Source organism: Grampus griseus (genome assembly GCF_964374135.1).
Source record: "Grampus griseus genome assembly, chromosome: 16".
Classification (NCBI taxonomy): domain Eukaryota; kingdom Metazoa; phylum Chordata; class Mammalia; order Artiodactyla; family Delphinidae; genus Grampus; species Grampus griseus.
The window spans coordinates 49557165-49579199 of NC_139010.1; the positions used below are offsets into that span (position 1 = coordinate 49557165).

Below are 22035 nucleotides of genomic sequence, written 5' to 3' on the forward strand. Positions count from 1 at the left end.
ATAATAATATAATATCCCAAAGATATCATAATAGCCTGCATTACCCCAGGACACAGAGCGGGGAGAGGGGAAGAGGACTAAACTGTTTCACGGTGTGTGGGGGGGTTATGGATAAATCTCAAGGTGGAATTCCTAATACGGTGTAAGTGGGATTTTCACGAAAACCCTATCCTTCCTCTGACTGCGATGCGAGTTCACGGTCAAATCCAGCTGTATCACCTCACGTGTGCACTTAAAAGGCACCCACTCTGGTCCCCCTCAGTGAAACTGATGGTGGAGCGAAATGAGAGTTCACGTGGTTCTGGGCTGAGAAGGGGACGGGCAGGGTTTCAGAAGAGAAAGTCGCACCCGATTGTTTCACATTCGCTCTAGGCCGAACCGCGGGGACCTGCTTCCACCCGCGAGCGTTTTCTGCGGAACACGGGAGGCCGCCGCCGAGGAAGGGGCGGAGGCAGAGGCGGAGGCGGCACCCAGGGGCCGGGGCAGAGGAGGCCGGGACCATCGCAGTGACAGTTTATTTTCCTGCGGCGGCGGCGGCATCAGGGACGGCTGCTGCAGGCTCGGGATCGCCAGGCCTGCGCGTGGGTTTCCGAGGGAGCTCTCTGCGCCGGGCGCTGGGGAGCTACGGCAGCGAAGGGGAGGAGGAAGAGAGGAACGCACAGAAGCCAAACGAGTGAAGGTAGCAAAGCTCCATCAGTCCGCAGAGAAGCGGAGGAGGGTCGGCAGAGTGAAGGGAGCGGGCGCCTGCTCGCTGGGTGCCCTATCACCCTACTGCAGTGCCTTCTAGCAAAAGCCACCGCGGCCCGGGCTGCAGCGGCCAGACGGATGCCAAGGCCACACGGCAGGCGCGGGGACAGCCGCTGCAGTCGCCATCCCACGCGGGCTCCGGACATCAGGGGCTGCTGGTGAGTAGGCGCGCTCGCGCGCGCGTGTGTGTGTGTGTGTGTGTGTGTGTGTGCGCGCGCACCGGCACACGCGAGTGTGCACGGCGGACGCGTGTGCCCGGTGGCCTGGCGCGCGCCGGCCCCTCTTCCGCTGGCGACGTCCTGTCCCGGGCTTGCTCCGCGGGAGGAAAATGCGCTTTGCGGCCGCTCACTTCCTTCCTGCGAGTCCTGCGGTCGGCTGCCTCAACCTGCGTTGCCTCTGTCCGCCCCGCAGCGGGCTCCGAGGGGTTAGTTTCACCTTGATGGGGAAAGCAGGAAGCCGTGGCTCCTGGGGGCAGGGTGGGACGCCCGCAGTGATCTACCTCCACGCGGGTGTTTCTGGTTTAGGCTTGGGGCGCGGCCTCGGAGATGGTGTCGGCGTTCAGAGAGACCCCCAGCATTGTCTTTGGGGGTGCGTGGTGTGGGGAGGGAAGGGGCGCCGGTTGGAAAAACAGGCGTCCTTGCAGGACCGTGTGTCATGCCTTTCTAGATGATGCTTACTGTTACGCCGTTTATGAGCCACTGTTACGCCGTTTATGAGCCACTCATAAGGCATTTTCCCTCACCTGAATAATTTATAAGCCTTAACGGAGAGCCTTTAATGAAACACACAAAGAAGTGGAATGTCACTAAAACATAATTTTCCAGAACTCTCTGAAACAAGCCACACCGCTGATAGCCAAGAGCCTAAGGTGCTGTAATTACTGAAATTTGAAAATAAATAAATAAACAATAAGTAATTCAGGAAACAGAAGCTGATCGAGAGGATTGAAGAAAATCTTAAGTGTCTGGGTGGCTTGGGGGTGGCCTTCTGGAAATCGGTGTTCGAATCTTTGAATCTTTCAAAGTAAGCTCCAGAGAGCACAGTGCTTTCCAAACATCTTGCTAATCACTGAGAATAAAATGAAGTCTTAGGTTTTAAGGCATTTCTAAGTTTATAATGGATATCACCAGGATGCTGATTTATGATCTCATGATTCAAGGCCCTGTCAAGGTCAATATGGCAGATTTGTTCCAGCCATTCAATTACACGTGAATGTTTGATTTTCTGTTTCAAGTTTCGGGGAGTAGTTTTCTATGGTTGTTTTACACAGAGTTTAAGCCACTATCTTCTATGCTTTTCCAGATCTTGTTTCAGTTGGCAGTCTTATGTTTGTGGGATGGATGCTAAATTGAACTTCAAAAAGGTACTCTGTTTTAAAATATATACATATAAAAAATGTACTCTGTGACTCTATTATTGTAGACATTTTATAGCTACACTGTAAATATCTATGTTTCTTTTTAATACTGAGTCAATGCCTTTGGGAAGGCACTGGGAAGTAGGTACCTCTTGTTTACCGTTTGCTCCATTACATCTTCATTCAAAGGCATGAAATGTTATTAGAATCTCCCTGGAAAATGAACAGGCTGCTTGTTTTCTGTTCAAGCATGTATACAGCAAATTGCTTGCCTCTTGGGAATCTGCTCTTGAACATACTACTTCACCTGTAATTTATGTATTAGCTGGTTCTTGGGAATTTTAAGAAGAAACGTGTTTTCTTACAGTCTTTTGTAACATAAGCACCATTTAAATCAGCAGGCAGAGAATCCAAGTCCTTTACCCATATTGTGGTCTTTAGGGCCAGTTTCTTGCATACTTTTGCTCTGTTTTATAGGACTCATTCCCATTGAAAGGCTTGGAGGGAGAAGTGGGAGCATCGTGGTCCCAAGGGTGTCCTCAGCAGAGAGATTATTTCCTGGAGAGGAGACTGTTTTGGGGATTAGCTTCTGAGAAGGACTGATAAAAAATAAAGAATTGTTAGTAATAGTTACCTCTGTTTACTTTCGGCACAAAGGTCTTAACACAGTTCGATCACATTCCTCCTTCAAGGACTCTTCCCAATACTACTTACAGCTACAATCCAGAGAGCGAGGTTGCCTTTTATAGAGAAGCAAAACCTGGTAATTCTTGCTCAGGATCGGAGGGGTAGAAGAAATAGTAGATGCTGCCCAGAAAATGCCATGTGCCTTCAGGGAGGATACATTTACCAATTAGACACACTTATAAACCACTGGGTTTGTGATTCTGTCTAATCCTAGCATTTTTTTCTCTCCCCTGTGAAAGATTTAGGAGTAGCTTCAATTGAAACTACGGGAAATGACTCATGGTCATCCTTGAAAATGTGAGAGTCAGTTCTCTACCCCTGAGGGCTAATGGATCTCAGCTGCCCATTAAATATTTGTTAAATGAATACCAATTCTAGAATCTTCCCAACCTTACTACATCACCTCTTCTAGCACTGATTATCTTTAGCCATAACTTTATATGAATCATCAAACATTTCATTAAATTGGAGCCAATTGATATAGTCAACTAAGACCAACTTCCTCAACTGAAGGAACAATAACGATCCCGCTAAAACAAAACAAAACCAAACAAAGAAAAAACCACTGTATTGGTACTTACTGACTTGCTTATTTCAGCTATCTGAACATGTGAATTGTCCAGTTGGATGTGTTGAGTGTACATTCAGAAATCCTGAGTTGACATCGTAATGTTCAACTCAGGAATGATCTAGATGTGGCTACATCTGGATATGCCTTTTGTCAGAAATTAGTTGCATTTCTAAGCAAATTAGATGAACTTCTAGTACAATCCTTCATCTCCTCATGTTGAGTAGAAAAGCCAGTTAAACTTTTGGCAAATTGCTAAGTCTTCAAAGTTCATATTTGATTTTCTTTCTAAATTTTAAATTAAATCCACGTTATGTTTGTCCATTGATGTGGTTGGCTTACAGACATTAATTCAGACCACTGGCTACTGAGTAACTTGTATTTATTAAAAGCAGCCCCTTGATATAAACACCAGTAATTCGTATGTTTTGATTAGCTCTAGCTAGCCTTTCAAAATAAATGAGTGCATTGTATGATCTTGAATATGAAGAGTGTTATGCCTTCCGTTTTTTTTTTTTTTTTAAATAGCTCCGACTTAACGTCCCCAGTCATTGGAGGTTTACCCTGTGATTATGATTCATGATCTAATTTCAGGATGAACGATTAGAAAGCTGACTGAAATTTGTCTGGATATTAACATTATGGTGCATATAATAATGCAGATTTTTCTCTGATATTCTTCCCTTTTTGTCCTCCAATCAAGCTTGTTTCATCCTGAATAAAAATCAAATGAGATCCTTAAACATTTCAAAAGGTTTTCCTGTTGGGCTGTGTCCAAAATAAATAAAATTTAAAAATTGCTTATTACTGTTGTGAAGTAACACAAACACTACTGCTATTCTCTGCATAATGAAACATGGCCATTCTTATCAAGTATTCATTTGATAAGTAGGCACCCGAGCCCTTGAACTAGAGTTAAAGGCATGTTCCTTCCATGTCTCATTAAGTCCCTTGAAAGCAAGGGGGTGGAATTTTGATTTAGATCAAGTAGCCAATTCAAGGTAGGTTCCTTGAAAGGAGTATGTAATGAAAGCATCTTTTCGGAAGAGCACTTTGGCAGTTGGATGGGGAGTGAGTGGGTTAACAGAAGGAGAGAGTGGAGGTGAAATGTGATGTCAGATAATGACAGCCTGACATAAGATCCCAGAGGCACTGAGATGAAGAAGGGAAAACTTCAGACAGCCAGACATCAGGATTCTTTGTTTTATGTGGAAGAGGAATCGTAAACCTGGGGCATAGTGTGATCACACACCTATTCCACATCCACGGAACACCTCCACCAGTTGATCACAGCATTCTTTCCTGCCGAGCCCTGGTGTAACCTCAGAATCTTGCAAACGTTTGACAAATACTTATTAATAAATACTAGTTATTAAACATGTGCTATATGCCAGGCACTGTACTCAGCCTTTACATTTGTTATCTCAAGGATGATGGAGTGGTTGGGAACGTGAATTCTTTTTGCCATTTACGAGTTGTGGGTCCTTGATTAAGTTACTAACTTCTCTGCGCTTCAGTTTCTTCATCTTTCAATTGGGATATTAGTTTCTGTCTCATAAGGTTTGGGGAAGGATTAAATGAATAAATAGGTATAAATGAAAAGTACTGAGAAGTGTCTGGCACAAGGTTAACTGCTACATGTATTAGTTGTTACTATTGTTATTAATTCATAAAACAACCTTATGGAATAGGTGCCATTTTGCAGATTAAAAAATTGAGGCAAAAAAGGCCAGGTAATTCACTCGGGGCCATAGGCTGGGATAGAGTGATAGAGCTGGGCGTCAAACCCAGACAATCCAACTCCGGTGTTTGCTTGCCTAACTTGTGTGTATCCCTGATCACATGCCAGGTGCTGGGGACACTGACTGGGGAGAGAAAAGTGGGGGCTTGTCCTAATGAGATCCAGGGCTCCAGTCATTTCCACTGCAGAGTTTGTCATCTCCTATATAGATAGAATTAGTACCCAGATTATTGTACAAAACGTTTGCTGTTTTTCCTTGATGTTTGGGTTTTTTGTAAATGTGTTTCATTAAATACTTTAAGAAGGGGTCCAATTTGTGTTTTCACATATGCTTTAAAAGTAGGTTATTTTTTGTTTTTGCCTAACAGTTGACATATGCAATACATATTATATTCATTTGTAATATCTTTCCTTGTACCTAGTGATCCTTCGCTGGAGGCAGCAGGATATGTCTCCCTAATATAATGTATAATATATACATTATATGTTTTATATATATTGTGTGATGTAATATTATTTAGCTATATAATATATATTAGGTGCATTTTATACAGTGTATGTCGTGTATACATAATATAATGTATACATTATATATAAGGTATGTATTATAAAATATATACATTATACTACATATTATATGTAATATAATATATACTGTATAACACATATTAGGGAGACATTTACATTAGATGTAAAGAATCACTGGAGAAGAGAGATGTTACGAATGAGTATGTGTACATTATATTATTGGAAAGGTATCAGTATTCTGAAAAACTTCTATGCCATCCACCTTTGTCCACACTCTCAGAGTCTTATATATCTCCCATTCAGAAGCCATGGTGAAGTTATGATGACATTTCATAACCATTTTTATTCAGAATATTTTATAGAGTAAAAGCAGAGTAAATTTTAGCTGTTCTTTGACTTGACATAATTACGTGTAATTATAAAAGGCCAGGCGTTTTTATTATTGGACCTGCCATTAACATTATATTATACTTCGACTATACCTCAATTAAAAAAAAAAAAAAAAAAGAGAGGCCAGATTTTAATTATAGGTGGGAAGACTGCTGTAGCAACAAAGAATCAAAAATTCTGCATTCCTCCAGAACTTCTTTAGCAAGGAGTATGTCATCACTGATTTCAATATTTTAACATTACATTAGTCCTTATAATTCTTTATTCTCATAAATAAATTTCAGAAATCTGTAACTAGTATTGTTTTTTTCTAAGGAGGCAAAAACTTTTCTTGGTCTTGTGTAAAGTTCACAGATACTATTTAGTTGAGGAAAATTTTTTAAATCTCATTTTTAAAAATACAGTCTGCATTGTTTGATTTTACCCTTTTGTGCAAATTACATAATTAGTTAACTAAAGTCCAGTTTCTTTTAAAGGAACTATTTTAAAATTTTGTGAGTTTAAACTTGATTAAGTTTGAGTTTTGGTGAATTCGGTCTTTTGTTTTTAAACTTTTGCTATGCTTAGGTTTCAGTGCTTTCACCGTAAATGAACCAAAGATTCAGCCCAGCCTCATACAAGAGATAGCTGTTCAGGGACTCATCACAAATTATTCATTTTGATTGCTTGACTTGATTTGACCGTGGTTTAATGGAAACAGGAGGCCAGTGATGACTCATTTTTAACCCTTCCAGTCCCCAGTTGACGCTGCCTGCCTGTTTTGCCTTTGCAGGTACTGGGGGAAACTCCACTGTGGGTCTTTTTTGGGAGTGTTACTTCAAACTTGAGTGGCTAGGACAGTAATCAACTGTGCACCTTTTCATTAAAGGCATAAAGAAAACTGCAGTCAGTAATGGTGATCAAGTTTAAATTCAGCTCATCTAAGGACCGTATAATTTTATTTAACCTGTTGCTGGAGCCCTGTCTTTTAACACCGGAAGTATGCATTTCAACCACTGAGAAGAAATATGGAGAGGGCTTTATGCCTGTGGGTTCATGCTTCAGTCTTCTGACAGATTGACTTCAGTTCCTTTTCCAATCTGTTTTGTCCTTGAGAGGTTGGTTTATAAACTGTTCCACAGGATAAATTTTCTTTAACAAGAGGAACAATTGGAAGTGGTAGATGGAATGAGATTAGGAAAGAGAAGCCTGGAATAAATCCTTCATACGTTCCTGTTTTTGTAAAAATGGGGCAGAGAAACTCCTTACTGAATCAATATAGTACTTTAAGGAAAAAAAAAAAGATGAAAATCACTTACAATCATTGGTGGGTGTGGAACTTTTTTTTGTCCAAGTATTGAAAAGTTCAAGAAATTCAAATGTGGCTTTTGAAAGAAATGTAAATGACCATCACATGCTTATGGCATCAAGGTTCTTTGTCTTTTGTCAAGTGTAATATTATTGAAAGACTTAGAAAGGTAACTAGGGCAGTGCATCGCAAACTAGTCTCAAAAAACCAGAATCACTTCCGTGCCACCCCCTAGGTTATTATTCAGTAAGATTGGGCGGGGCCTGGGAGCCTTCTTCTAACAGCCTTTTCAGAGGATTCTGATGCAGGTGGTCAATAAACCATACTTAGAGAAAAACCTATTTAGGAGCTAAATCTAATTTTATATGCAAATTTGTGCTTCTGTTTTTAAGCTTGATGCATTTATTCCTCTGATTTTCATATACATTTTTATGGAATAACATAGCCATCAAGGCTGCCTTGGAGTTTTTATAATGGCACCCAACACTGTGTTTAATTTTCTTATTAATACCTGTTTTCAGGTGGAAGAAATCAGAAAACCACAGAGTTGGCAGGAAAGAATGTTGCACCTCCTTCTGAATGACAGATGTTGGGATAGGGCAGAGAGGGTTTGATCAAAAAGAAAAGTAGGGCAAGACTTCTATATTGGGAAGCAGTGGAAAGCAAAGTCTAATAGTGCACAGCACTGAGGGCCAGCAAGGGTGTTTAGACCTCTTCGGGTAGACACTAGGTTATCAGTTGCTTTTTTGAGCAGGGGACTAACCTGATGCAAACAAGCCTTACTCTTGTGCTAGGGACACATGGTACGTGGTCCAGAAGAGAGGATTAAGGAAAGGCAGAAGGGAGCAGGGTGAGCACTTGGGGCTTTGAATTTGGCAGGACTGACTGAAGGGTTCATGCAGCAGTGTTCTCCTGTGCTGTTTTCCTGAAGGTCTATAGCCAATAAACTGCTCTCCAGCAGCTGCATGTTATGGTGTGACACCAAGGCTGCCCAGTCATCAGGCCAGATAGCCTCTCTGGGTTTAGAAAGCCCTTGAATAACTGTTTCAACTACCACTACCTTCATAACGTTGTGAGGCAAGGGTCTCACGTTAGACAAGGGAAACAGACTCAGGGAGTAATTGATCAAAATCCACACATCTAGAAACTGGCAGGGCTAGGCTTCAAATCTGGAGCTACCTACTGAGAATGTATAGGCTTTAAAAACAGTATAATTTGTCATAATGAAGTGATACATACTTGTAACAAATTGTACCGAAATGAATAAGTTAAATATGAAATCCTTCATGATTTCATCCTTGAGAGAACAGCTGAGAAAAATCCAGTGCATGTTGTTCAGATACCTTTCTTGCAAATGCCAACATACATTAAATACATATGTGGGAGTCATACGTTATATGCTTTTTACAACTTGCTTTGTAAAATAGGTGGGAGTCATACGTTATATGCTATTTTACAACTTGCTTTTTTTTTCACTTAATGCTGTAACGCGGACAACTTCCTGGTTCAGCACGTATAGATGTAAGTCTTTTCTAATGGCTTCATTTCCTGTACAGATTCTTTATTTCAAATAACCTCCTTTTGATGGCTGTGTATTTTAATTTCCAAAATTGTAATATTTTTAAGCCATGCTACAGTGGGAGCAAGTGTGTGTGTGAGAGTGTGTGTGTGTGTGTGTGTATTATTTGGGCAGGACAGTCTATGGGGGAAACTTAGAATTGCTTGGTCAACAGGAATGTATTTTTTTTTTAATTGCCAATTTCTCTTCCAGTCTTCATCAATATTAAGTATGACCAATCATGTAAATTTTATCAATCAAATAAGTGGAAATACCATTTCAAATCCATAGTTTCTTAATTACTAGTGAACTTAATATTTTTCACGTGCTGCTTCGCCATTTATATTTCTCTCATGACGTGTTCATTCCATTTGCCGATTTTTATTCAACTTTGTATCTCTTTCTTACTGTTCTGCAAATATGCCCTATAGTTTAGACATAATCAATATTATATATGTTGCATATGATGCAAACTTTTTTCTTTTTGTTGTCATTTTACTTGTTGAAGGGATCGTTAAGGTACTAATTGAACATTTTTAAAATATTTAATTTTAAAATAATTTCAGAATTCCAGAAAATTGCAAAAATAGTACACAGAATTTCTGTATATCCTTTTTACCCATTTCCCCAAATATTAACAGTTAATATAATCACGGTAGTTATCAAAATCAGGATACTAACATTGTTACAATACTATATTGTCTCATCTACAGATCTTATTCACATTCACCAGTGTCCTTCTTCTGGTCCAGGATCCCATACAGGATCACACATGGCATTTTTTGTCATGTCTCCTGAGTCCCTTTTGATCTGAAACATTCCTTCAGTCTTTCTGTCTTTCATCATCTTGACACTTTTTAAGAACACTGGCCAGACTTTTTTGTAGAAAATCCCTCAGTTTGGGTTTGTATGGTATTTCTTCATGAGTATATGACCAAGAGTGTGACTTAGTTTGGAAGTGGTCAAAAATATCTGCCTGAGGAAGAGAAGCTTAAACTAACACTGGGAAGATACAGAGGAAGTAGAAGTGTGAAATGAGGGTGAATAGAAGGCTGGTGGGTTGGCAGCTGGATCAGACCCAGCTTTGTGGGACCTATTAAAGATGCATGATATTGACAGTGATGGAAAGCTATTAAAGGGTTTTTAAGTGAAGAAATGACAATATCTGAATAGCATACCTGTTGTATATAGAATTAAACAAAGGGGAGCATGATGGAAACAAATAGACCAATTAGAAGGCTATTCGAGCGATGCAGACAGAGTAAAGGGTGACACAGATTGGGTACTGTAAGGAAAGATGGTGAGAAAATGCAGATTTGAGAGATATCTTGGAGGGTGACTCAGCAACTATAAGTGGTAGAATGGATGTGGAGTTGAGGGAGGGAGAAGATGCATGGTGACTGTTTCCAAGTTTTGCCAGGTTGTGTGTAATTGGGTGTTGATGCCATTTACTGAGATACAGAAGTTTTCTCTGTTGAAGTCAGAAGCATCACCATCTCCACTTCCCTTAGATGCCAACATTTGCAGTATCTTTGCCTACTTACGCTCCTATATCCCTGTCTGTCCACTTAACTTCCAGGTTCTATGTTTTTTTTCCCCTCGGAATCGCTCCCAATAGCTATTAATCCTTCTACATTCTTTTTACCACTCTCAGTCCAGTCCTGGGGTATCTCAAACACAGTTGCATACTTGCCTCCTCTCTGAATTGCCGATATCTCTTCTCTATGTAAGTTTATCCATCACTCCCAGACTTTTATTTTTCAGCTTCATTGAGGTACAATTAACAGACTACTTCAATTTAATAAATATGTACTTAGTTCCTAGTTTGGGCAGATCACCTTATTGAGCAGAGTTGAGAATTAAATAAGAAGCTAAGCAAAATTGAAGAGATTCAGGGTCTTTTTGCCTAATGATAAAAAGAATCTGTATCCTTGTCATACTACTTACATAAAAATAAATTCCACACAGATCAACGGTATTTATTCAAAAATAACTAACCATAAAATTACTAGGAGAAAAGATTGGTAGACATATTTAAAAAAAATTTTTATCATCAGTCAGTTTGAAGACCTTTTAAAGAATGATGAAAAATCCAGATATCATAAAAGAAAAAAATAGATCCATTTGACAGCCTAAAATTTTAAAATTTTGTACAAAAAATTAAACAACCTTCAACAAAAACTCCAACTAAACTAATAAATATAGAAAGAAGGATAGAAATAGAAAATTCACCATTTTCAAACACCACAGTAATAATCACTTCAGAAGAGAATAATCTTTGGATGCTAAAATGAATGGGCAAAAGTATACTTGCATATTGGCAAAGTAATTCCCTATAAGACACTTTGTAATTACAAAAGGAAAAATAGTATCTTTACAGGGGAGAAACATGGCAGACATAACTTAGGTGATCAGAGTAAACATTGCTGATAACAGGGCAAATCAGTGTCTCCTGATGTACTGAGAAGGACACACCACCACTTCTGAGATATTTTTGCCAAAAAATGCATAACCGCCTCTGTTGTATTTCGTATTTGTAGCACTTACCGCAGTTTTAATGATATATTTGTGCAGTTAGTTGTTTAGTATCTTAGTACCTCTGTGCTCAACCTCCTGCCTCTAGCAGAAGGTAAATTTCAAAAGATCAATATCCTCTGTGTCTTTGCTCACTTGTTCCTAGCAGGAAGTAGGAGCTTCATAAATAATGTTGAATAAATGAATGAATGAATGAATTTACCTGGAGCTGATACTTGTGGGAAAGATATACAGTAGTTATTAGCCTTGGAACTATTGAGTGAGAAATCACAGTCGGATACCCTGGTGAAAGTGGATGGAGTGTAGACACAGTGCTCAGATTAAGCCTTAAATGAAGCCTTGAAAGAAATGTGTCCCATGGAATAAAAGTATGTTAAAAGACAGAAAATTAATAGGTAAGATGCAAGGTGAGGGAAGTGGGAGGAAAAAGGAAATGCCTCTACTTCATTTAGAGCAAAGCAGGAGTTTGTTCGAAAGTAGGTACTGTTCAGCTGATCAAGGCAGGTATTTAGGGGGTTATTTGTAACTGTCTTAGAGCAGTTTTATCTGATGCAGTGAGTCTCAAGTTTCAATGTGCATAAAGATCTCCTAGGCTGCTTGATAAAAATAGAGCTCTGTGGGGCACCCTTGGCAGAAATTCTGACTTGATGGGGCATAGAAATCTGTTTCTTATTAACAACCACCCTCCTCCTCCACTGAGTAATTATGGTGCAGGTGGCCCAGGAACCACACTCAGAGGAAACTTCACATCAGAGTAGAGGGGTATAAGCTGCAGTGAAGGAAAATAAGAAGGAAGTGAGTGGGGCGAACAAAGAGAAACAGTGGATGGCCACTTGCTAACGACTTGGGAAGTATAGGGAGGGGGCTCTTTAAACATTTAAAAGTAACCTGCCAGGGAAAGTTATGAAGGGACACAGCCTGTTTTGGTTTTGTCCACCTCGTTGAAGAGATTGTCTAGTTCAAAACCAAAAATGTGACTGCAGCTGTCTATTGAAATACGTTGAACAGTTAGAATATTTCCTTTGGTTGAGGAACACTGGAGAAGCAGCGTATGAGAGGTATTCTGGGACAGCTTTTGCTTTTGAAAGTAGTGCTGGGGCTTCCCTGGTGGCGCAGTGGTTGAGAGTCCGCCTGCCGATGCAGGGGACACGGGTTTGTGCCCCGGTCCGGCAAGATCCCACATGCGGCGGAGCGGCTGGGCCCGTGAGCCATGGCCGCTGAGCCTGCGCGTCCAGAGCCTGTGCCCCGCAACGGGAGAGGCCACAACAGTGAGAGGCCCGCGTAACGCAAAAAAAAAAAAAAAAAAGAAAAAAAAAAAAAAGAAAGAAAGTAGTGCTGGACTAAATTCATGCCTTTCAAGCACTGCCCTTAGGAAATTTATGAAAATTAAATAAAATTGATTAATAATGCCCAAGGACTGACCTCATCTCTGGGCTTCAGGCATCTGGCAGGCAAGAAGATGATGTTATTTAAAAAATGTATTTCTGACTCATTGTGCTTCATTGAATTAGATAACTTGTGGATAGTATTTTCTTTTCTTTTTTAACATCTTTATTGGAGTATAATTGCTTTACAGTGGTGTGTTAGTTTCTGCTTTATAACAAAGTAAATCAGCTATACATATACATATATCCCCACATCCCCTCCCTCTTGAGTCTCCCTCCCACCCTCCCTATCCCACCCCTCTAGGTGGTCACAAAGCACCGAGCTGATCTCCCTGTGCTATGTGGCTGCTTCCCACTAGCTATTTTACATTTGGTAGTGTATATATGTCCATGCCACTCTCTCACTTCGTCCCATCTTACCCTTACCCCTCCCCATGTTCTAAAGTCCATTCTCTACCTCTGCATCTTTATTGCTGTCCTACCCCTAGGTTCTTCAGAACCTTTTTTTTTTTTTTTGATTCCATATATATGTGTTAGCATACGGTATTTGTTTTTCTCTTTCTGACTTACTTCACTCTGTATGACAGACTGTAGGTCCATCCACCTCACTACAAATAACTCAATTTCATTTCTCTTTATGGCTGAGTAATATTCCATTGTATATATGTACCACATCTTTATCTATTCATCTGTTGATGGACACCTTGTGTTGCTTCCATGTCCCGGCTATTGTAAATAGAGCTGCAATGAACATTGTGATACATGACTCTTTTTGAATTATGGTTTTCTCAGGGTATATGCCCAGTAGTGGGATTGCTGGGTCGTATGGTAGTTCTGTTTTGTTTTTTAAGGAACCTCCATACTGTTCTCCATAGTGGCTGTATCAATTTACATTCCCACCAACAGTGCAAGAGTGTTACCTTGGATAGTATTTTCTTAAAAGCAAATTGCAATAAAAAGGGAAGTATGTTCAAGTGGATGTTAGAGTTTAGTGGCTTATGGGTGGCTCATCTTTAGAATGCATAATTTCCATGAAATTTTAGTATTTCAACAGCAAGATAACACAATTAAGCTCATATGAATCTATCTTGGCAAATTAACTGAATTTCTCCCCAACACTTCAAATTCATTTTCCAAATGTTTTATGAATTTTTAATTGTTTTATGAAGATATTAATTGAATCACCTCATTTAAAAAGTACAACAGAATCATAAATTAGTATACATGTGAGCATATGAAATGCCTTTTGAACACCAGAATTTATTTTATTTTTTTATTGAAGTATAGTTGATTTACAATATTGTGTCAGTTTCAGGTGTACAGCAAACTGATTCAGTTATACATATATATATATTTTTTCCAATTCTTTTCCATTATAGGTTATTACAAGACATTGGCTATAGTTCCCTGTGCTACACAGTAAATACATGTTGTTTAGCTATTTTATATATAGTAGCATATATCTGTTAATCCCATACTCCTAATTTATCCCTCTCCCCCGTTCCCCCTTCAGTAACCATAACTTTGTTTTCTATGTCTGTGAGTCTGTTTCTGTTTTTTTTTTGTGTGTGTGGTACGTGGGCCTCTCACTGCTATGGCCTCTCCCGTTGCGGAGCACAGGCTCAGCGGCCATGGCTCACGGGCCCAACCACTCCGCGGCATGTGGGATCTTCCCGGACCGGGGCACGAACCCGTGTCCCCTGCATCGGCAGGCGGACTCTCAACCACTGCGCCACCAGGGAAGCCCTGTTTTTGTTTTATAAATAAGTTCATTTGTATTATGTTTTAGATTCCACATAAGTGATATATGTTATTTGTCTTTGGCTTACTTCACTCAGTGTGATAATCTCTAGGTCCATCCATGTAGCTACAGAGACATTTATTTCATTCTTTTTTATGGCCAAGTAATTTGAGTACCACAATTTAGAAGTTACATTAAAAACCAGCACATATTTTGAATTAAACTGTGTCTTGGTCGAATAATCATGCATTTGAATTTCTTCGCTACATATTCCAGGTGGTCAGTCCACAGACATCGCGTCACTCTGACTAAGAAGCAAGTGGAGGGAATGGATGCCCTTTTATTTCTTTGGCCGGAAGACTATGAAACAGATGTAATGCTGAACTGAAGTCTCATTTCTGCAATAAATCCTATCACTCTTGTCCAAAGTCCAAGAATTTGACCCTCCCCTGATTTCACCATCAGCTATTAAATATTAATTGCGAGTATCGCTGTGTGACTACGAGTATGAACTCTGGGATATTACACACCTAATTTTGACTCCTTGCTCCACCACTTACTTAAGTTGCTTGTCTAGTCTAGGCTCAAGTTTCCTCCCCTGTAAAATGGAGATTATGGTCATTATCATTTGCTGAGTGCTTCCTGACACCAAGCATCTCGCTGTTGGTTTCACAAGCATTTTCTCACTTCACCTTCTCAACAGGTCTTTCCTTAGTTACTGTTATCAACCCCACTTTGCAGTCTGGGTAGTTGTGATTCTGCAGTTATTGCTTGGAGTCAGGCTTTGAACCCATGTGGTCTGACCCTGGAGGCTGCATGTCTAATCTCTAGACTCAACTGCTTCCTATTTGATAAGGCGGTTGTGGGGGCTGAGAATGGAGGTCAATGCATTACTTCAGATAACCAGGAAAGGAAAGCTTTTAGTTAGTATATAATTAGTAACCCATTACTATAATATGATATTATATTATCATAATAATATAATTATTATTACAATAGCTCTTTTGCTGAATTAAAGGTGATATACATAGTCCTACCTCACCTGCCCAGAACTCAACTTGCTCTTATGTAGAAGACAGTAGAGGAAAGAAAAGGTAAGAAAAATGATTTTTGAGCAGCCAAATTAGAAATCAGGTAGCAGTCACTGTAATCAGCATATAGTTTATTCACAGGAGATCCTTTCAGACCCATGTCCAGTTAAACTTTAACTTTACAAATAAATTTAAATTATTTTATCAGTAATCAAGATAGACTAAAAGGAGAGAAAGACTGAAGTCAGAGAAGTTTAGTAAAGAAGTTGTTTTTTAAGTGATTTTCTAGATGAAAGCAAATTAGAACTGGAGGGAAGCATTGCTGTTGGCAGGTACATTGAAATAAAACTGTGAATCATGAAGAAAGAGTTAAATAATATTTATATTTTAATCAAAGAAGAATGTAATATTATAGAAATATTTCCTTCAAAAATTGTTAAATCTCACAAATTCTTCCCCTTCTTCTTCTTAATATTAGTATTAGTATTAGTATTCAGAATTACCACTTTCACCGTTGGATTCACATAGGTAAACATTTCCTTATGTTGCCAGAGGAATCCTGTATCAATTAGGCAGCAGATTACAGAATCCTAAGAGTGCCTTTAACAATGGTACTTATGTCTTACACAATAACAGTTCAGAGGAGAATGGTTTCAAGGTAAGCTCAGCAGCTCAACAGTGTCTGCAAGGAGCCAGGCTCCCTCTACCCTCCACCTCTGCCATCCAGCTGGGTCTTAGGCTTGACCCGTCTGGGTTGCAAGACGGCTGCTGCATTTCAAGTCTTACATGAAGACACATGTCCAGCTGATGAAAAGGCACATATTCTCCAGACTATCTCTTTGTGTTAGAGATGAAAGTATCTCCGAGTCCTCCCAATAGATTTCTCCCTTCTGGTCCCATTGTCCAAGATTTGGTCACTTGCCAACTAGTCAAGTCCTGAGTGCCAGGGAGTCTGGAAACGTGAATATCTCTAGTGAGACTGGGCCCTGCTGGCAGGAAGAAGCGGGGGTGGGGAGAGTGGGCGGCTGTTGGATAGACAACTGACAGCGACTGTCAAAGACTAATTGCAATGAAGCAAGTAGTTAAACATTAGTCATCTCTGCTATGTATAATAGAAGCCTACGTACATCATCTTACTTTTCTAACCATTTGATGTGAAAAGGGACTGATTTTCTTTGAGTTTTCTACTGCATGCCAGGAACTGTAATAGAATTTGTGTGTGTGTGTTTTAATGATCTTTATTTAATTTGGTCATGCTGCGTGGCATGCGAGATCTTAGTTCCCCAACTGGGGATGGAAGTGGACGCCCCCTGCAGTGGAAGCGTAGAGTCCTAACCACTGGACCGCCAGGAAATTCTCTTTTTTGTGTTTTTTTTTTTAACCTCATGTAAGCTTCCACTGAGTTCTTCTGGAAGGGTGTTATTTCCCCCCATTTAATAGATGAAGATAAAGTACACAAAAGGGTTAAATAAGACACCATAGCACTCCCACCTCACAAGTGGTAGAAGCTGGTTTCTCCTACACATATACAGCCCCAAACCCTGAGCTGCTGGGTTAAGGGCGCCCAACCATCTCATTCTGGTGTCAGAATAAAAATTGTACTGCACTATGAGAAATAATTCTTTTCTGGCCCAAAGAGCAACTTGATTGCCCTCAGGGTAGCCTAGACTTACCTAAAAGTAATTTAAAACATATATTGGGGGCTTCCCTGGTGGCGCAGTGGTTGAGAGTCCGCCTGCCGATGCAGGGGACAGGGTTCGTGCCCCGGTCCGGGAAGATCCCACATGCCGCCGAGTGGCTGGGCCCGTGAGCCATGGCCGCTGAGCCTGCGCGTCCGGAGCCTGTGCTCCACAACGGGAGAGGCCACAACAGTGAGAGGCCCACGTATCGCAAAAAAAAAAAAACAACAAATACAAAACCTATATTGGGCATGGTGTTTTACTTAATAATCTTTCCTGTAGCAACTGCATTCTTGCTGATTGATCTAATCTTAACCACACTGCTGAGGTATGTTTAACTTGGGATATCCTTCTAGGAATAAGAGACAAATGCCTGATACCTAGCAGGTACTCACGTGTAGTACTTACAAGTATATAAAAAAGACAATAAAAGCTATTTCTAATATTCGGATCAAGTTTCATATTTATCAATATTTTAGTACAAATAATGTTATCATCTGGGTCACAGCAGATGATAATTTCTGATTTACAAATATTGTATAAAAATAATCTCTTGAGTATAAAAAATAATCTTTGGTTTTAACATCTGAATCCTTCCAAATGACAAGCAAGGATGGGCTTAGGTCATTTTTTTTTTCCTGAAGCAGGTCCCAATCTGTAAGCCTCCTGTGACTCAGGAGATACTCCTTTCTGCCTCTGTCATTTAATTTTATTTATTTATTTATTTATTTATTTATTTATTATTTATGGCTGTGTTGGGTCTTTGTTTCTGTGTGAGGGCTTTCTGTAGTTGCGGCGAGCGGAGGCCACTCTTCATTGCGGTGTGCGGCCTCTCTTGTTGCAGAGCACAGGCTCAAGATGCGCAGGCTCAGTAGTTGTGGCTCACGGGCCTAGTCGCTCCGCGGCATGTGGGATCTTCCCAGACCAGGGCTCGAACCCGTGTCCCCTGCATTGGCAGGCAGACTCTCAACCACTGTGCCACCAGGGAAGCCCCTTGCCTCTGTCATTTAAAGCGTGGGAGTGACCCTTTAACCTCCTTTTATCTAAATCAGATTAGGTCACTGCAGCCCACAGTCTAGGTTATGATCATTTGCTTTATCTCCAACTAAGTAAATTGCACCATGTTCTTCCAGGAAAACCTGAACTCTAACCCAGTGGGGAGAAGAAAGGCTGCTTTTGGCCAATTAGAAATGAGACTACAGCGTGTGGCATGAGGTGTTCTGGCCTCTCTCATCTGCCGCCCCTGCTTATCCAGTTCCCTACAGCACTCAACCTGAAAGGAGTACCAGTGAGAAAACGACACGTTTGGGCGATGGTCTCACTGGCTGTCCTGTGTGCCCGGTCTCTCAGGAGACTCTTTCCTGCCTGGTTAGTCTTTTGTATTCTGGAAAATCTGGCTCTGTGTATGCAAGTAAGTCAGGATTCTGAGCTTAGCACCCCTGCCCCCCCCCCAAAAAAAAGTACTTAAGAAAAAAAAAGAAAGAGAAGGAAAATTAAGGGAATTAATAATTTAGGCTAAAAAGGTCACAAAAGAAACACTGTGTTAACAGATTCGATATTGTTCTTGGCATTACTTGATGCTGGTTTCAAAGGGCAGAATCATAGAGCTGCTTCCACATTTCCTTGGGGGCAGTTGAGGCATAGAGACATCCAGGCTATGTATCAACTAAAAATTTATATTTTTATATTAGAAAAAGAGAATGGGTATTGCAGATTAAATAGCAGTCTGCCACATTTGCTCTTGTGGGTCTTGGGTTCTGTGAGGTAAGGTATCTCTTATTGTGCCCTCAGTGTTCTAATTATTTTAGTGAGACCTTAGTAGTACAAATGGAAGGTGATACTTGACAATTATTTTTTCATCTTTTAGATTCTCATGGCCCACTATATTTCTGGTTAGATTGAAGTAGCATGGCGAGGTTTTGTTTTGTTTGTTTGCGTAGTTGATCTAGAGCAGCGGGTTTTCAAATTTTTTGGTCATGAGACCACTTTACACTCTTAAAAATTACTAAGGGCACTAAAAAGCTTTGTTTCTGTGGATTATATCTATTTATATTTATCATATTAAAAATTGTAGCAGACATTTACAAGAAGATACAAGTGAGCATAGCCATTAACTTGTACCCTATGGAACTCTCCACTATACAGATGGATGGTAAAAAAAAGCAAATAATGTTTTAGTAATATTACAAAAATAATATTGACCTTGCAGACCCCGTGGGGATGGATGCTGTATCACACTTTGACATCTACTGGTCTTGAGAACATAACCTGTTTATGCTGACATGGGTAATTGTTATATTGCAGGGGATAAGTGCTAGGACTGCAGATTGAAAAATAAAGGAATTAAGGCAGGACCACTGCCACTGAGTAGTTAATGGTCCAAAAAGAAGCAGTTAACTGACCAATGTATAAACTTCTTTCTTATTAGATTTGAGGGGAGTTGGTTTCTGTTTCTGAATTATAAATAAATTTGTGTGTGGGAGTTAATAGAGTTAAAGAGAGATTTAACTATTGGTTTTCATCTATAGGAATTTAATAAATTCTGGTGTTCAAGATATATTGAATTAAGCATTTTATATGTCTAGAAGCTAATTGCGGAAAAGTTTGATTTTTCTGTGCACTTACCGTTGTTTTTGGCCGCCCAGCCCTGAATCTACCTTTCCTCACCTGGCACATCCCACTTTGCCTCCTATGGAAGTGTGAAGTGCTAGATATTTGCGTTTTGCGTTTTTAACCACCTTTGCAGCCTGGCTGCAGGCGTGTGACCTAGGTTCTGCCAGTCAGGCACCTCCATCTCATATTTTGAAATAGAAACTAGTGACATGAAAAAATACGTGGCATCTCCACAGGTGGTTTCCCAGACAGCAGCTGGTGTCGGTGATGGAAGCCACTGGCTCCCCCGCCCATCAGTGACAGGCAGCAGACCAGTGCTGCTGTGTGATTTGGGGTCATGTTGCTGGGTATGTAGCCTCCAGGCCCAATTTCTCTGGCCTTCTTGGAAATTTGTGACCTTTCCATTATCATTCTGTGGATTCAAGAGTCAGTGCCTTTGCTTGCAACTAAGAATCCTGCTTGATACATTCTCAGATGCAGTGTCTTTCAAAGCGTTGTTTGGCAGTCTCATGTATGAAAATCACCTGCACCACATCCTAACAATGCTATTGGTGGGCTTAAAACTAGGGGATCCAAAATCCTTTTGAGTTCCAGGAATCTGCATTTTAAACAAGTCTCAGGGTTATATGATTTTAGAAGTGCTGTGCTAATGTTTCCAACTTTTTAAATTATTTGTGCTCTGTTTAAGGATCTGAGTAACCCCTAAAAGAATTCATCTTTGGCTTTTAGGAGACCCTAATCAATGAGTACCTAGTATTTCCTTGTCCTGTTCTCTCCCCACCCAGCCTCAAATTCTCCATAAGCCTCTTTGTTCTGTCTCCTTAACTCTTTTAACGTCTTTTTTTTTTTCCGTTTTATTCTCACCGAGAAGTGGTAATTCCCCCAAAGGGATTGCCTACATTCAGTGGTCCCAGGATTAATTTGGATTTTAAAACTACACTGTGACTGGGGCTCTCTGTAGGTCCTTTCTTTCTTGGGCATTTCTGCAACCTGCAGGCCGACAGCTTGATGTGTACTCCAGGGATCACTGGAGAGGATGAAGGGGAAAGATCAGAACACACTAAGTGACTTTCCTTGGAAGGATTGTCCAGCCATGGATTCAGGTCAGAAAATAGCACGGAAGGATTGAATAATCTACTTCTGAAGTTTCTGAGAATCACAGAATGTTGTAACTTGAAAGAGTGTAGCTTAACCCCCTCATTTCATGAATGAGGAACTGAGGAGAAAATATGTGTTCAGAGTCGCATAAGTGATTAGTGGAATATATAAGCCGACATAAATTTAGAAGTGGGAAGTGATCATGCAGAGCTCGACCTAAACTAGCATACAAAGGAAGGAGACTAACATTTTTCGAGTGATTATTTGAACTTGGGTACATTCACTTAACATCCCTGAGCCTCAGTTTCCTCAACTGCAAAATCAAGATTCTAGTAATAGTGGACATTGATATGATATTGACTATGTGCTGGGAACTGTTCTAAGCACTTTATGTGCTAAGTCATTTAATCCTTACCACAATGACATGACATAGGTACTCTTATTTTCCCCCTTTATTCAGGTGCACAGAAAGGTTAGATATTTACCTGCAGTCACCCAGCTAGAGTATTCATTTTCTATTGCTGCACTGCAAATCACCCCAAGCTTCATGTGTTAAGACAACATACATTTGTTATCTCACAGTTTTGTGGGTCAGGAGTCTAGGCACGGCACAACTAGGTCCGCTGCTCGGGGTCTCACAAGGCAGCAATGGAGGCGTCGACCAGGGTAAGGATCTGATCTGAGGCTTGGAGTCCTCTTCCAAGAGCCGTTATTCTTGGCAGAATTCATCTCCCTACTGCTGTGGAACTCAGGATGGCTGAGTCTTCCAGGTCAGCAAGAGAGGTCTCCCACTCAGGATAATCTCCCTTCTGATTAATTGAACCTCAAATGATTAGGGGCCTTAATATATCTGCAGAATCTCTTCGTCTTTGCCATGTGACAGAATATAATAAACATGGGAGTAATCTCCCATCACCTTTGCTATGTTCTGCTGAGATGAGAAGCCAGTTATAGGTCTTGGCCACACTCAAGGGGAGGGGATTACACAAACCTGTGGATCCCAAGGGGCAGGAATCACAGCACTCTCTTAGAATTCTACCTACCACAGCCAGTAAGACTTAGTTTAAGCCCAGATGGGCTCCAGGTCTG

At 40.5% G+C, this 22035-nt stretch overlaps 1 protein-coding gene across 4 annotated transcripts in view; it reads left to right on the forward strand.

Moving 5' to 3' along the window:
* The first annotated feature begins 351 nt into the window (after positions 1–351).
* STAMBPL1 (STAM binding protein like 1) overlaps positions 352–22035 on the forward strand; it is a 43670-nt gene continuing 21986 nt past the window's right edge. For 2 of the 4 annotated variants that reach the window (XM_082673700.1, XM_082673697.1), the window contains exons 1-2: positions 1036–1171; positions 2050–2110. The gene's annotated coding sequence lies outside the window, so the exon portion shown is untranslated. Of the gene's footprint in view, positions 906–1035; positions 1172–2049; positions 2111–22035 lie in introns of those variants that run through there. The other 2 variants (XM_082673698.1, XM_082673699.1) reach the window with 2 other exon arrangements.